Consider the following 13,629-nt stretch of genomic DNA (forward strand, 5'->3'; position numbering starts at 1 on the left):
AACAAATACTCCATAATATTATGTGAATCATACGGAGCAGGCTTCCTACAAAGCTGACTTTGAATCTGCCCATTATACAAAACAGGTGCAAAGAGTGCGTGGGAGAGGTGAATCCATCCCTCCCCTAAATGGCAGCATAAAACAAAATTAGGATATAAAATTTGGGGGTGTCTCACGGGGCAGTTTTTAATTATATACTTAGCAGCATCTTTGCATATAATCATTACCTCAGCCTCCTCGTTTGCATGTATATATTCTTTTGTGCCACGATCAACGAACAAAGGTTAAATCCTACTGAAATTCTATTCAGCGGTGAAAATTGAAAACAGCTATTTTGAGACTTCTGGCTTTTTTTGTATTTTTCAACTGTCTGTGTAATCTGCTTAAAATTCGGGTTACTTATTAAATCATATATTCACAGTATGACACGTAGACAATTGCAGAACACAGGTGAATTAGCAAAGTTCTAAAGAAGAATGTAAATAGCTTCCTTTCAGTGGGTCCATCCCATGACACGGGGAGAAACAAAATGAAACGTCCTGCTGACACTGGCTGCCTTCAGGAGCTCTCCCAGATCTGCACACCCCTGCTCTGCTCCCTTGCCTTGATCTGGTTTGCAAGGAAGGGCCTGGTATTGCTGTCCAGACCCTTGCTGCTCTTTGGGCACACAGAGCGGGCTCTCTTTCCGTCTGGACAGCCCTGCGTTGGCATCCAGCCTCAGTGTTTGGAGCTAAGGAGGCTGAGACTATACCTGCTAGTTGCACAGGGCAATTATTCATCACCACATCTCCGCTCCAGAAAAGTGTTGTTTTGGGGGTTTTCCCTCCTTCCTTGCTGAGCAGCCCACTAAGGCCAGGCAGGACTGCTAAGGCTGGGAAGGCTTCCATGTTCCTTTGGTGCTCCTGAAGCTTCACAGGGATAAAGTTCTCAGTACATGGGCTGTTTTCACTGGTAAACTTTACTTTGATTAATTTTCTTGTAAAAGATGACATCTGAATGAGCTCCGGCGGTTTCCGGAGCATGGCCCAGACAGCTCACAGGTCAACACCTTGCAGCTGAACCTGAGCTCGGCTTTCATCACTGCATGAAACAGAGCAGTAACCCAGCGTTTCACATCACATCACAGCACTTCACTGCTCTTCTGTTGCAGTTAAACCCGCATATTCACTCCATCGGAGGCCACACCACCCATGACAGCACGCTGAGGACTGACGCACACCGATGGGGGAAAGCCATCACACAGAAATAATTATTTTCCTGTCCTAGTTTTGTACATCTCCCACAACACCTGTGCATTAATTTAACAAGCTCCAGGGGAGTGGGGGAATAAGCTTTGAACTCGGACGCTCATGGCTGTACAAAACACTTCACACCAGGGCTCAGTCCCAGCGGTCCCACCAGAACTGCAGCCCAGGAGAAGCCAGCCCAGCGATCACAACGCAGAGGCAAGCAGCAAAATGGCTTCAGAGTGGGGCCATAAAACATATAAAGCAGAACAAGATTAACTACGTGACATCCTTTACAGGCTCCAAAGCACTGCCAACTCAGAACCGACTGAGGGAATTTATAACAGAATTATCATCGGGGCTATCGAGGACACAGGCAATGCTTCCACTGACTTCAGGTTCACCAAACGTGAGGTTTGATTTTGGCAATGATTTCCTCATGTTTCTTTTTCTAAAGAGAGGCTGGCAGGATCTGACTGTGAGCACAGCATTCTAGAATCAGACCCGGAGAGGTAAACTAAGGCATAAATGAAGCACTGCGAGGCACACGGTAAGGAAACAGCTTTTTGACACAGAAAAATGTTACCGGTCTAAATCAGTTTAATCTGCAGCCCAGCAGGAATTTTCTGTTACTGAAAAGCTGCCATCTTAGGTCTTCTCTCCAACATTATGATGCTCTGCAATAGTGGAATGGAAATACTTTGTCACAGGCTCACAATCTTTAAGATCAGTTGTGAACACACAGACAGGCCCCAGTTAGTTTCAAGGAAATGAAATGAGACTTAACTACCGCATGCTTACTCTTACCACATTAAAAACCACTATAAGAAAGCTGGAGGGGCTTCCCTTACTTTGAGGCTGCATAAACCCATTTTGAAACTTCCAGAGGTCAGTTCTCTCTGGTTCAATTAATACGTGCTGAAAGGATTAAAGAGAATTGTTTTAAGTTCAGTGTTTTGTAACTCTTCTCCAAAGTTGCTATAAAGCCCCGTGTTCCTTAATAGCGGCAATTAACAGTATTCAAACTAGGTCAAATTTCTCATTGTACTGCACGCTTTCAAAATCTTTCGTTTTTCTGCAGCATTTCACCACAGGTCTCCAAAGTACCACCTCATACTGATGGAGAAATTAGAGCTCTCATAAAGTCTTCTTCCAGTCAGGTTTCACCAACGGCCTATTTTAGGAACCGTTCCATCCTCTTCCCTTGTCTGGGAGTTTCCACGCCCTGCTGGCCATAAAACTAAGATATGCCGAATCCCCAAAGGCTTTCAACCTTTCCATTCACCAGAACTCAAACGTCAAAATAAAGAAGTTTTATCCTTAAAGAATACTGTGCAGCCTGCCAAAAACTGCATATTAGGAAAAGCAGTTCTTTATAAGCTGAAGTCACATAGTTTTCTGAAGTACCGACTTGCTCTGTGACAAATGATACACCGTAGAAATGGAAAAATAACGGAGTTCGAGCCAGATCAGGAGTTAAAATAATGAAGATTTAATATTAGGAGTATTTGACCATTTTAATGCTTTCATATATGACTTAAAATAATGTCTTTTCTAACAGATTACTTTTCTAACTGTTGCTTATATCTATATAGACTTGGAGAAACATTTAACAAGGAACGTTTGTTCTTCTGCAAACACTGAGCATTTTATGATCACAAGCTTAGATTACAGCAGAGCTCTTGGCATGCCAAATACTACTGCAGTTGTACAAGCCTATTTTTCAAGAGGAAAAGACAGAGAAGCAACCCAGTAGTGCATGTTTGTAACAGAATCTGGCTAAAGCAAAGCAACCAGCGTGTCTCCAGCATGAATAAGCAAACTGTGCCTTGGGCTACATCAGGAGGCCAACAGATCATGGGAAGATCCCCACTGACTCATCCACTTTGGCCACACGAAATACTGTGTCTGTTTCCAGGCCTCTCCCAGTTGAAGGGGAATGCGAAAGAAGGAAAGAGGGTCCAGAAGCTAATCGGGGCCTGGGGCACGTGATCAAAAAACAGAAGCTGAGCTTCTATAGACAAGGGAAGATGAAGCTGAGAGTGCCCTACAACTATTCCAAAGATGTGCATCATATGTATGCAGGAATGCACAGAAATGGTATTACCCCTTTATAAATTAAAGGAGCAAAATGAAGATCTAAAAGCATCAGTAGGCCACAAGGACAAAGACAAAGGATTCTTGCTTGATGAAATCATTATATTAATAAGACTAAGTCCATCCTAAGCACAGGAACAGACTGTCAGCAGAATCTTCTCTTGGACTGAAAATGGCTGCAGCCATTTCTCCTACACCACAGCATGCTCCCTATGAAGAGGATGGCAAAGCTCAGGATTTATCAACAGAGCCATGGCTTAAGTTAGCTACAAGATATATTTGCAGTTTCCAAAACCTGAAAGGCTGTTGGGATTTCCACGGACAGTTAGTTGTTTCACAATGTAAACACACTACAAGCTACACAGTGCATGAATTGACTGGAAAGTACTATAGTGTGAGAAAAAAAAGGTAGAGTCTAATAGGGTATGCTTTATCATTTTCTGGTGGAAGTCCTCTGCATGGATTGCTTCAGTGCAGGTTTAGTCTGTGTCAGATTTGCTGAGGATAAAGTGGATATGGGTGACACTGCGAGGTGCACTGCTCTGCTTCAGGCCCTCCTGTGCTCCTTCTTTAGAAAAGAGTTGGAGAGCAGGAATGAGCAGCAGAGAAGGAAGCCCAGCAGGATGTAAAATACAAGGTGAGGCTCTCCTGCAATGCTCAACATTAATAGATTCTTGGAAAGAAAGAAGAATTTGAACAACATCCCATTTCTGTCACGCTCTGCCAAGATACTATTTTGGATGAGGATGTTGGAGCACTTCATTTTACTCCACCAACTCCCTGTCCTCTTTTAAGGAACGTTTCCACCATATGGAGAAGTTGTCACTCACAGAATCACAGAAGAAGTCATCTGGATATTCAGTCAACTGCTGTTTCCAGGCACGGTGAAATCCACCATCTCCGAAGCGGCTCAGGGAGGAGGGCAGTGTGGGCAGGGTTTCACCTGCAGTTCCAGCGGTGCTCCGGCATTCTGGCATCTTCAAAGGAGCGGCTGAAACTGATTCAAAATCTCCAACTACCACACTGTGTTGCCCGTCCGTGTTTAAATGCTGAGGATCTGATTTTTAAAATCATTGTGTCTGCATTAAGACAGCCTTTCACCGTAAGGAGGGTGACAGGTGCTCAGCAACATCTGAAAAAGAAGTCACGGGGCAGATAAAAAACCCACCCCGAAGGCAGCGTGCCAGGCTGCTGCACTACTGAAGCACTGCCTCTGTTTCTCATCCTGCCACTCTTAAAATAAACAAATGCTTCTCAATCCTTCTTCCCCTTTTATCAGTATTTTCCTGTTGGTGACTGGAAAGGCACGTGGGCACGTCTCCTGCCTTCCAGCATCACTTCTGTGGCTCAGGGTTTGCTATGCAGCACTCTTTGAAGGCTCACAGAACTACTCCCGCTGCCTTCAGACTTCGCCTCCATGTTCAGATGAAAGAAACTCAGCTACAGTGCATTGCAGCACACCAACATTACATGACTAGCAAATTCATTTTACATGGTATAGCTACACATGCGCACCTCAAAACGTGGAGAGGAAAAGGCCAAAGGATCCAACCTTCCAGAAAGGCAGAAGTATACAAAATTTCCCCTCCTCTGAGTAAAACTTAACTCTCTGCATAAAGCACACGTGGAAAAAAGAAGTCACAGTGATGCACGCAGTGACTGAAGCCTGATGTTGCAGACACCGAAAGCTCAGTGATGAAGCAGATGCCCCACGTAGCCACGCATCACTGTCCTGAATGCAGAAAAATACCCTCAAGGTTTGTGCTTCTTCCTCCTCACGATGACAACATTTTATTTCAATGCTCTTCTATCATTTTAGAAAACAGCAAGTGTCAAAAACTGCACAATGTCAGGAAACTAATTATAACTTGCACCTATGTAAAAAAACAGAAATAGACCTCTAATAACTGAAGGCATTCGAAGAGGCAGCTCTTCTTGTCATTTCTACCCTAAATCAGATTACATCGCAGCTGAGATTAATATTTTTGGTATCCAAATGGAAACAAATGCCTACTAAAACCGTGCGATGGCCCCAGGCTTTATAAATAACCATGTCACCTCTCAGCCCATTGCAGCGCTGACTACCGATTAGGAATGCTAAATTATTCCATCACGAGTCACGTGCTCGCAGGAGCACTGCAAAGGGAGCACTAAGGTGAAGTGAAGGTTAAACAACCACCAGTAATTTCTACCAGGAAGATGGCCGTGTGACCTTGCAGCTCTGACGTGCTCTAATTGAGGGAAGCACGGGCTGTAAGTTATCAGATGTTGCTGACGTTCTTCACAGGAGATTTCTGTTAATGGGACACAATGCGTTTCACGTTCTCAAAGCAACAGTTTGCAGCCAAAGGTGTGATACTCCCAAAAGGTGTACTGCTAATTTTTATCGCCGTTAATACTGACACTTTACCACCAAAATTACTTTCTCGTGCTCAGCTGATATGGAACTCTTTCCTTCGCTGAAGCCTTAATGCACGCAGCTGTTAAAAAGACTTGCTAAGAATACTTTCACTAGAAGCCATGCAGCTGCTTTGCACCATTTCCCTAAAAAAAAAACAACTTTTTGAAAGAATGATTTTCCCAGTGTGAACTGATGGATATTCCAGCCTGCTTTACTATCCCAAACTTTGCCTGCTATTTCCTCCCCATGACACTAACACCGAAATGCACAATCCCAGCACGAAGGTGAGCTGTGCTGATGGGAGGAGGCAGACCGGAGCCGCTGCGTGCTGTTTCCCACTGCTCACACTTGGGTGCCAGAAAGGAAGCTCTGGGAGGCTGTGTCCTGCAGAAAGCTGAAGGGATGAGGCCAGGACACTTCATTGTGAGATTTTCCCAGGTTTAACAGCACGTATCCATCCCTGACTTCCTAGGAGTCACTGTATAGTTGAGACTGCCTGCAGCATCTGGCAGCGGGCTCACCTCCCTTCCCCTTCCTTCCTGTCCTGTCGTCCTGCCCAGGCAGTCAGTCTGTCCTTCCCATCCACACCTCTGACCGTGTCCAAACCCAGTCACTATTTAAGAGCTAGCCTGAACAGTTGGGGAAACGTTCTTCACAATGGCAGCTGCTACCAGTGGAAATTTTGGGGTAGCCAAAATTAAAGGGAGCCCCACCATAGCTTCAGATGGTTTTTCCATTAAGGTTTATTACCTCTAGCTTATACAATATCCTTAAAGATATTAAAAATGCTGAAATGTCTCTGATTTTCTTTTAAAGTCGACAGAAGCGTGTAACACTAGCTAAAAACAAGCTCTTTAACCAAAATGACTCTTCCAACAGCTCATAATTTGACAACCACTTGGTTTTCATTCAAATCAACATTTATTACATGTAAGAACTACACTTCCATTCTCTCAGCCTGAGTTGCTTTCTGAACTCTTAGAAACGGGAGCTGCTAAGGACCTAAAAATGTTATTGTTTTTCCTATAGGAAGATGAGCCTCAGATCACTCCAACCTTAATAAATGCTGCCAGAGTGGGTTCCACCCATTAGCAGTTGTCAGCGGGTTGTCTTTGCTTAACTGGCAGCCTCACTCAGCTGCACTCAGCAGCACCTCCCTGGAAAAGCAGTTTGCAAACCTTCCTGGGAAGCAAATGAACACAGTGGTGATCACAACGTGCAGTAAGACCTGAAATGTCACCTGCTCACAGAACGTCAGAATGCATCATCTTGGTCTTCTTTAGCAATCCCTGCTGCTAGCTATGTACTCCTATTGGCAAGAACTATCAAATCAGCATCCCGAGCCAGCAGCGCTGTGCATGAAATACATAAAAGAAGTAAAATGTTACAAAATAAAAACCCGTCAAGTTATTTTTCAAGTACAGCACCATTTCTAAGCAGATTCTAAGTAGATCACACGTTATGTGACACAGCAGATCTCAATAAGCCATGGCAGAAAAGAGCTTTTTGAAAAGAGGAAGAAATCCAGCAGCCTCCAGCTTTCCTCCTGGGTTACTTATTTCCTAACCAGCACAAAAAGCTCATCTCTCTTCCTGTGACAGAAAGCTAATGGAAAACCTATGGTGATTTTTTTTTTTCCTAATTAATTTCAAAATTGAAATTGCATTGAAACGAAGGGAGGGGAGATGAGTGCGCTGCGCCAGAGGTTTCCCTGCCTGCTGCCCACACTGATGGCACGCAGCTCAGTGGGACAGCTGTGCACAGACATGGCCAGGCCCGCTCAGTGCCCCTCATTTTGTGAAGGATGCATGTTTGGGGGCAGTGGGGTTCCACAGCTAAACCACCAGTGTCTGCTGGTAGCGTTCCCTACCATCAACATTAAGGAGAAAAAGCAACCTGGCGAGCAGCACGGCAGAGTTGCAGCTCCATCCAGAAGCACACGAGCTGCAGTCCCTCACGCTTCACGTCCACAATTTCTGTACATGAACAGTGTCTGCAGATGAATGCTGGTTGCCAAAAATGTGACAGATTCAAACAGACAGGCTCTCGTAATTACCAGAGAAAGCTGTATACAAAGGAGGAAAGTGAACTATGCTCTTGATGTAAAAAAAAATCAAGCAGCATATATGAAAACAAGACAAAGGAAGCTGCTGTTGAAATGAGTATTGCCAGTTCCCAAAACATTTGATTTTCTCTTTCCCCTCAAGCTTCAGGCATGTAACTGAACACAATTTTCTGTAAAAACAAATAAAAACCAATCTGCATTGCATTGGCCATTTGGGGAGAAAACAAAAATCTGCTCTCCCTCCACCCCCCACCCCCAGGAGCAGCACCCAGGAATCTGTGGAAGAACACAATGCCTAAAAATACCTGAAATGAGAGAAAAGCGCTGTGCTGTTACAGAGGACATGGAGTTCCCTGCTCCATAGCACCTGGGCACCACAGCAGTACCGATCCACAACCAAAACAGTCATCAGCTGTCACAGCCAGCTGCCCCAAATCCGGACTTGGGGCTGTTCTGCTGCTGCCGTAAAGCAGCAGAGCTGCAGGTCAGCACGGGGGCTGCATCTGGACCTTGGTCCTCCTGGAGGAGCCACGTGCACACCAATGGCACACTGAAGGGCTGGAGCTCAGTGCTCCTGATTAAGACCCCTTCCAACCTAAGCCATTCTATAATTACTTCCCGTGGCCTTTCCTCTGGAGAATGTCTGGGGCCCTGTAAGCAGCAAGGAGGGCTTGAGACTCCTCAGATGCACCGTCCTGCCATTGGGCAACATCTATTGCATCCCACGCTGATCGTCTGCTGCTTTCTCTACTGATATGAGGAAAATGACTTTTTCACTTCTCAGTTCCGGCCAGCGTAGATCATTAACAAGAGCAATGTGCTTAGCTTCCGACCTCACCCAACTTTACTTTGCTTTATTTGGAGATTACTCCTTGAAGTAACTCTGAACGCAACAGCCGCCGCGTAGCACCCTCACCAACAGCAGAAAGCGATCACATGGCTGACCTCGGGGGCAGCTGTCTATTTTATTTCAGGTTTGTAATCATAATTTTGGAGAGAAGAGCATTCTAAACAACAGATACACACAGGGGTTTTGCGGGCACTTTTTGTTATAAATAACGCGCCTGAAATACCAGCACAAAATCACACTGGCTTGCCAAAAAGGAAGAACCATTGGGATTCTTAAATTGATAATGCATTAATAAAAGAAACCGGATCACGACGACTGCTCGTGCTGTTACCTGTGAGAGCCACCAGGGCACGGCCTGCTGCCTGCCTCACTGCACCGCACGCCGACGGAGAGCCCCACAGCACGGGCTGCCAGCAGCCGCCCGCAGCGCCAACACGTACACACATTAACCACAGCCATTTCCTTTTCTTGACAGAAATCCCTCCCCGGGACTTTGCTCTACACTAATGCCTACAACTGGTTTGTAATGGCACGGACTACACAGAAATGAACTAAGTCTATCAGAACATCCATCTGTAAGGGCCGCCGAATTTGGAAAGCTTTGGACTGCCACATATTGCCTAAGAATAGAAAATATTCTACACTGACTACGTCACGTTGCTCAGGCTCTGTGTCTTGGCCCTAAAATGCCACATGTGAGGGACGGGGACGATTTTCAACTCTATGAACTTCTACACTTATAGAGTGAACAAAACGTGTGCTGTTTGCTCAGAGCATACCCTGGTTAACAGCACTAAACACGCTGCCTTGGTACATTCACACCAGAGCATGAAAGGCTGCCTTGGTATTTTAATATTCAAAGGGGATGTTCATTAGGTTGCGTTGTTAAACTATTTTGGCACGTATATGGCAGAACGTTGAGGTGCAATGCATAGCACGGATGTAACAGGATTTTCTGGGGAACACAAATCAACCTGGCACAGTCCTCTCTCCATCACATCAAAAAGAAACTCAGACACAATATCTTTGCTGCTCTCTGAATTTAAGTGGTGCTTTCAGATGTTTTTCCCACTAAAGTAAAGAAAAAAAAGAAAAAAGAATCCAATTTTCAGTGCCAGCTTCCTAATAGGTGGTTTGGATGCATTTCCCATTTATCTTCTTAGACCCACAGCCACATACAGTAGACAGAAAAGAACAGTATAAGGTACACATCATTGCAGGATGTAAAGAAACCGTGCTCCAACGCAGGAAATGGAGCCTTTAGGGTTGGTCTGATTCTGATGGTTTCAGCACTGCAGTCTTCCATCTCTCTGTTCTTTGGTTCAGCCTATAGAAGCTGGTGTGGGAGGCACGATCTATTAGATGGAGATTTTTCTCCAGATTGCAGCCAAAAAAAGATGACAAGGAAATCAAAAAAAAAAAAAAAAAAAAAAAAAAAAGGCAAGCAAGAAAGAAAATTTCATGTAAATAGCCTCAAAAGATTTGATTTACAAAAGAAGAAACCTGCCAACCACAAACTAAATCACACTTTATTTATTCTGAAAGAGAATTAAAATGAATAGCATCATTAAGTGCATCTGCTAAGAAATTAGCCAGCATCTGTATAGTCTGAATTTCTGCTCGGGAAGCTCCTTCTTGCCCGTGCCTTGTCTATCCTGCCTGTGAAACAGATGCAGTATGGTCCTTTCTTTCAGACTGCTGAACTGAGGTCAGGGGGAGAAAGGCACTGAAAAGGGTTCACCACAAGAAAAGATATGATTTGTGTACTCAAAAGGGGAATGAAGGTGTTCAACAAATGACTCATATGTGTGTGTGTGTGTATGAGGAAAAGCTCACCACTTCAAAAATCAACAGTAAACAAATCACTCCCCTTATATGACACTTCTGGGACTGCCAGGCGAGTCCATGGATCCTAATAAAATTATGTAATAGTTGAGGCTGGAATGAAACACAGCAACAGCTAAACCACTGGACAGATGGGATCCAAGGCTATGAGCTAACAAAAGACTGACCGCGTTTGTAAGAACAAACAGAACCGATGTTATATTTAACTTAGTCTTGAAAACTGGTACTATAAACCCAAATAAAGCGACAGGAACACAAACCTACTCCCAAGATGGAGAGGGAGGGTAGGGGTTATCTCTGTCTTATTCGGTTACTTGGGAGCCACATCAACAACCCCCAGTGCTTTTGGGTTTTGGAGTTGCATGAGACAACTGCAGCATGAGGGAATGATGGAGGCAGCTTTGAGCAGCAGTAGAACAGCAGCCTGGGACTGCTCTGAGTCTGTGAGATTGTGAGAGAAAACCAAGGACAAATAAGGACATCTTCAACAGAAAAGGAAGAATTATTTTAAGATCGAGATTTGAAATTTAAGTTAAAAAATACAGACAGACAGAAGGCTAGAGTGCATTTCTTTTAAGACTTCGGAGACCCAAAGAAACAACCGAAATCTGCTTCATAGATGTCAGAACAAGAACTGGGTCTCAACCTATGAATGACCCCAGAAACCTCTGATGTTACTCAGCAATGGTTTATTTAAGTTCCTCTCTGAATAAAGAAGCTTGCCCATCATGAAGGGGTTAACGCCTTCTGCTCATCTTCCTCCTCTACTCTGACTCCCACACAAGACCAAACCAATTTCATAAATGAGAGCTGTCCTCCTACATAAGATATATATTAATGAATATAATAATGAAGTCATTTCTCCAGGATCACAGCTACATCTATACTACCACACCAAGCCATGCCAGGGGCTGCTAACAGTACCATCTGGTGCCCGCTGCCTGTAAGCCTCCTGCCTTATAGGAACCACTGTGGAACAGAACCAACAATGCACGGCTCCCACAGGTCAGCTTCTGCCCAGCTGTGGATGTGCACTGCGGTCTGCAGTGCCTGCAGGGACCACGTGCTGTTACACCCATGGTCCATTGCAATCAGCTCAGTAGCATTAAGGACCTCATGAATTTAACTCTGGGCCATACAAGTCCAAATCATGTTATCTGTTATTTAAAAAGGACTTCACGAAGGCAGCATGCGTGCTGTAAAGATGTCTGCCTTGTAGAGTTGGCCCAAGAAGGCAGAACATGAGATACAGCATAGGCATCCCAAAATGCCTACAAAATTATAATACATGCTTTCTTCTGCACCCCAAAACGCTTTGCTGCAGATAGGAAAGGTCAGATCTGCCATTACATATGCTGTGGGGTTAGATCCTATTACTTTGATGCAATATATATGTCAGCTGGCAGGATAGGTGTGCTGTGGGCACTACTCTCCTCTCCAGTGAATGTCCCACATCATTCAACAGGCAGAACCCAAACCTGCATCATTTCTAGCTCTCATCCACCTCCTGTGATCGGATATGACTACAGAAGGTGACCCTGGGGAAGCATGCATTAGGTCTGGCTTTAGCACTTACTGCTGTAATCATTTTCCTTAAGACTTTGAGCAGAGAACAGAAGGGAGGCCACACGCACGGAAGACTTCAGGCACAAAGGACGAAGGCGCAGAGCCCTGGTGCGGCCCACACCGCCCTCCCTGGGGTCTGACTCACAAGGCACTGGTGGAAGCACAGTCAGAGGAGGGCTGGCATTATCGGCAGCTCACCACACTTTGTGCTGGCACTGCCGCCACCCACAGCAGTGTGGCCTGTGCCTAGTCTGGCTGCTCTACGGGAGGTGGAAAACCCTCCCGCTGTGCTCAGACTCACTGCTGAAAACACAGCTCTCGAGACAGAGGGCACTTAATTACTGGAATCTACTCTGCTGTTTTTAAGTATCATACCAAACGTGTTTTAACACCTTTTCCTTGGGACTATGCAGTGTAAAAGGGAGCACTGTGTTACATATTTTTGGATCAGAATATTCAATCAAGACACACAGATAACAAAAGCGTCAACTGGAAGCAAAGACGACTTGAAAAAATACGCTCTAAAAATCAAACTCGGAGTGAAATGGAGTTGTCATCTTCCAGATGACCGGCATAACACGAAGTGACTTAACTCATCTGACAAGATGGATTACAGCTGGCCCTTATCTCTTGGCCTGCCTAGCAACATGAAAGGGGAAAAAAAAAAAAACCACAATGCATTAATTGATGGTGAAGAACGTTTTTCTTCCTAATGGTTTCCAGCCAGAATTTTTGAGCTTGAGCCATTTGCCAAATAATGGCTAGCATTTGTGTACACATTACTTTCTTTCATGTGACAAGGAAGTGTAATTTTTCTTTGAAAACATACTCATTAAGGAAGCAAAACCCTTCCCCCGCCGCAGAAGCCTTTGCACCCCATTCATAAGGGCGACACAGTATAAGCACTTCTAAGAGTCTGGAGGAACTGCAGAACCTTTGAAACTCCCCCAGCAGAAGCATTTGGTTCTCTATGATGCCCTCTACTATATTGGGCCTGCTCGGTATTTTAAGGTTATTTGTAATGCAATAACCACCACAGGCCTCGGTCAGACCAAGAGTTATTCTAGGAAACACAGAAATTTAAAGAAACTAATGATTATCACAAATAATTGAAAGAAACAGGCATCAATAATATAGTCATAATATTATATAGGTTGACTTTAAGCTCGGGAGTCGTTCGGAAGTATTTCTTTTCTGACAAGCTCTTCACTTTGGTAGCATAGAGCTCTTTCAAGAAAAGGCTCTGCACAAAGGCAATCACAAGTGACTGTGTGCTACCCCTTATCAGCCTGAGGGCACAGGGACGATGGAGGTGCAGTGATGTTGGTGGATGAAATGCAGTGTGGGTAAATGAACAGCAATAGGCACTGCCTGACAAACCCGAAATTCTCCACTGCACTCCTAATGTGTGGATCTCCAGAAGGCAAACTCAGTAGGAAAAGTACTCAGTGAAGGTATCAATACACTGCATGCTATACTTCCTAGAAACAGAAATGCATACTGAGCAAAAAAAGAAAATCAAGATAGAGTGCCATATCATGCTATGGGATGCCTTAGGTTAAACAAACGAGCCTGCAGG

General features: G+C 44.6%; 1 protein-coding gene and 1 long non-coding RNA gene across 6 annotated transcripts in view; one reads left to right on the plus strand and one right to left on the minus strand.

The window, feature by feature from the left end:
- Positions 1-13,629, minus strand: part of DIP2C (disco interacting protein 2 homolog C) — a 288,455-nt gene that overhangs the window by 185,459 nt on the left and 89,367 nt on the right. The window lies entirely within an intron of this gene.
- Positions 1,727-4,576, plus strand: LOC121109586. The gene is made up of 2 exons (XR_005857463.2): positions 1,727-1,776; positions 2,822-4,576. It is a non-coding gene; the product is annotated as an uncharacterized LOC121109586 (long non-coding RNA).

The sequence above is a fragment of the Gallus gallus genome, chromosome 2 (genome assembly GCF_016699485.2).
Source record: "Gallus gallus isolate bGalGal1 chromosome 2, bGalGal1.mat.broiler.GRCg7b, whole genome shotgun sequence".
Classification (NCBI taxonomy): Eukaryota; Metazoa; Chordata; class Aves; order Galliformes; family Phasianidae; genus Gallus; species Gallus gallus.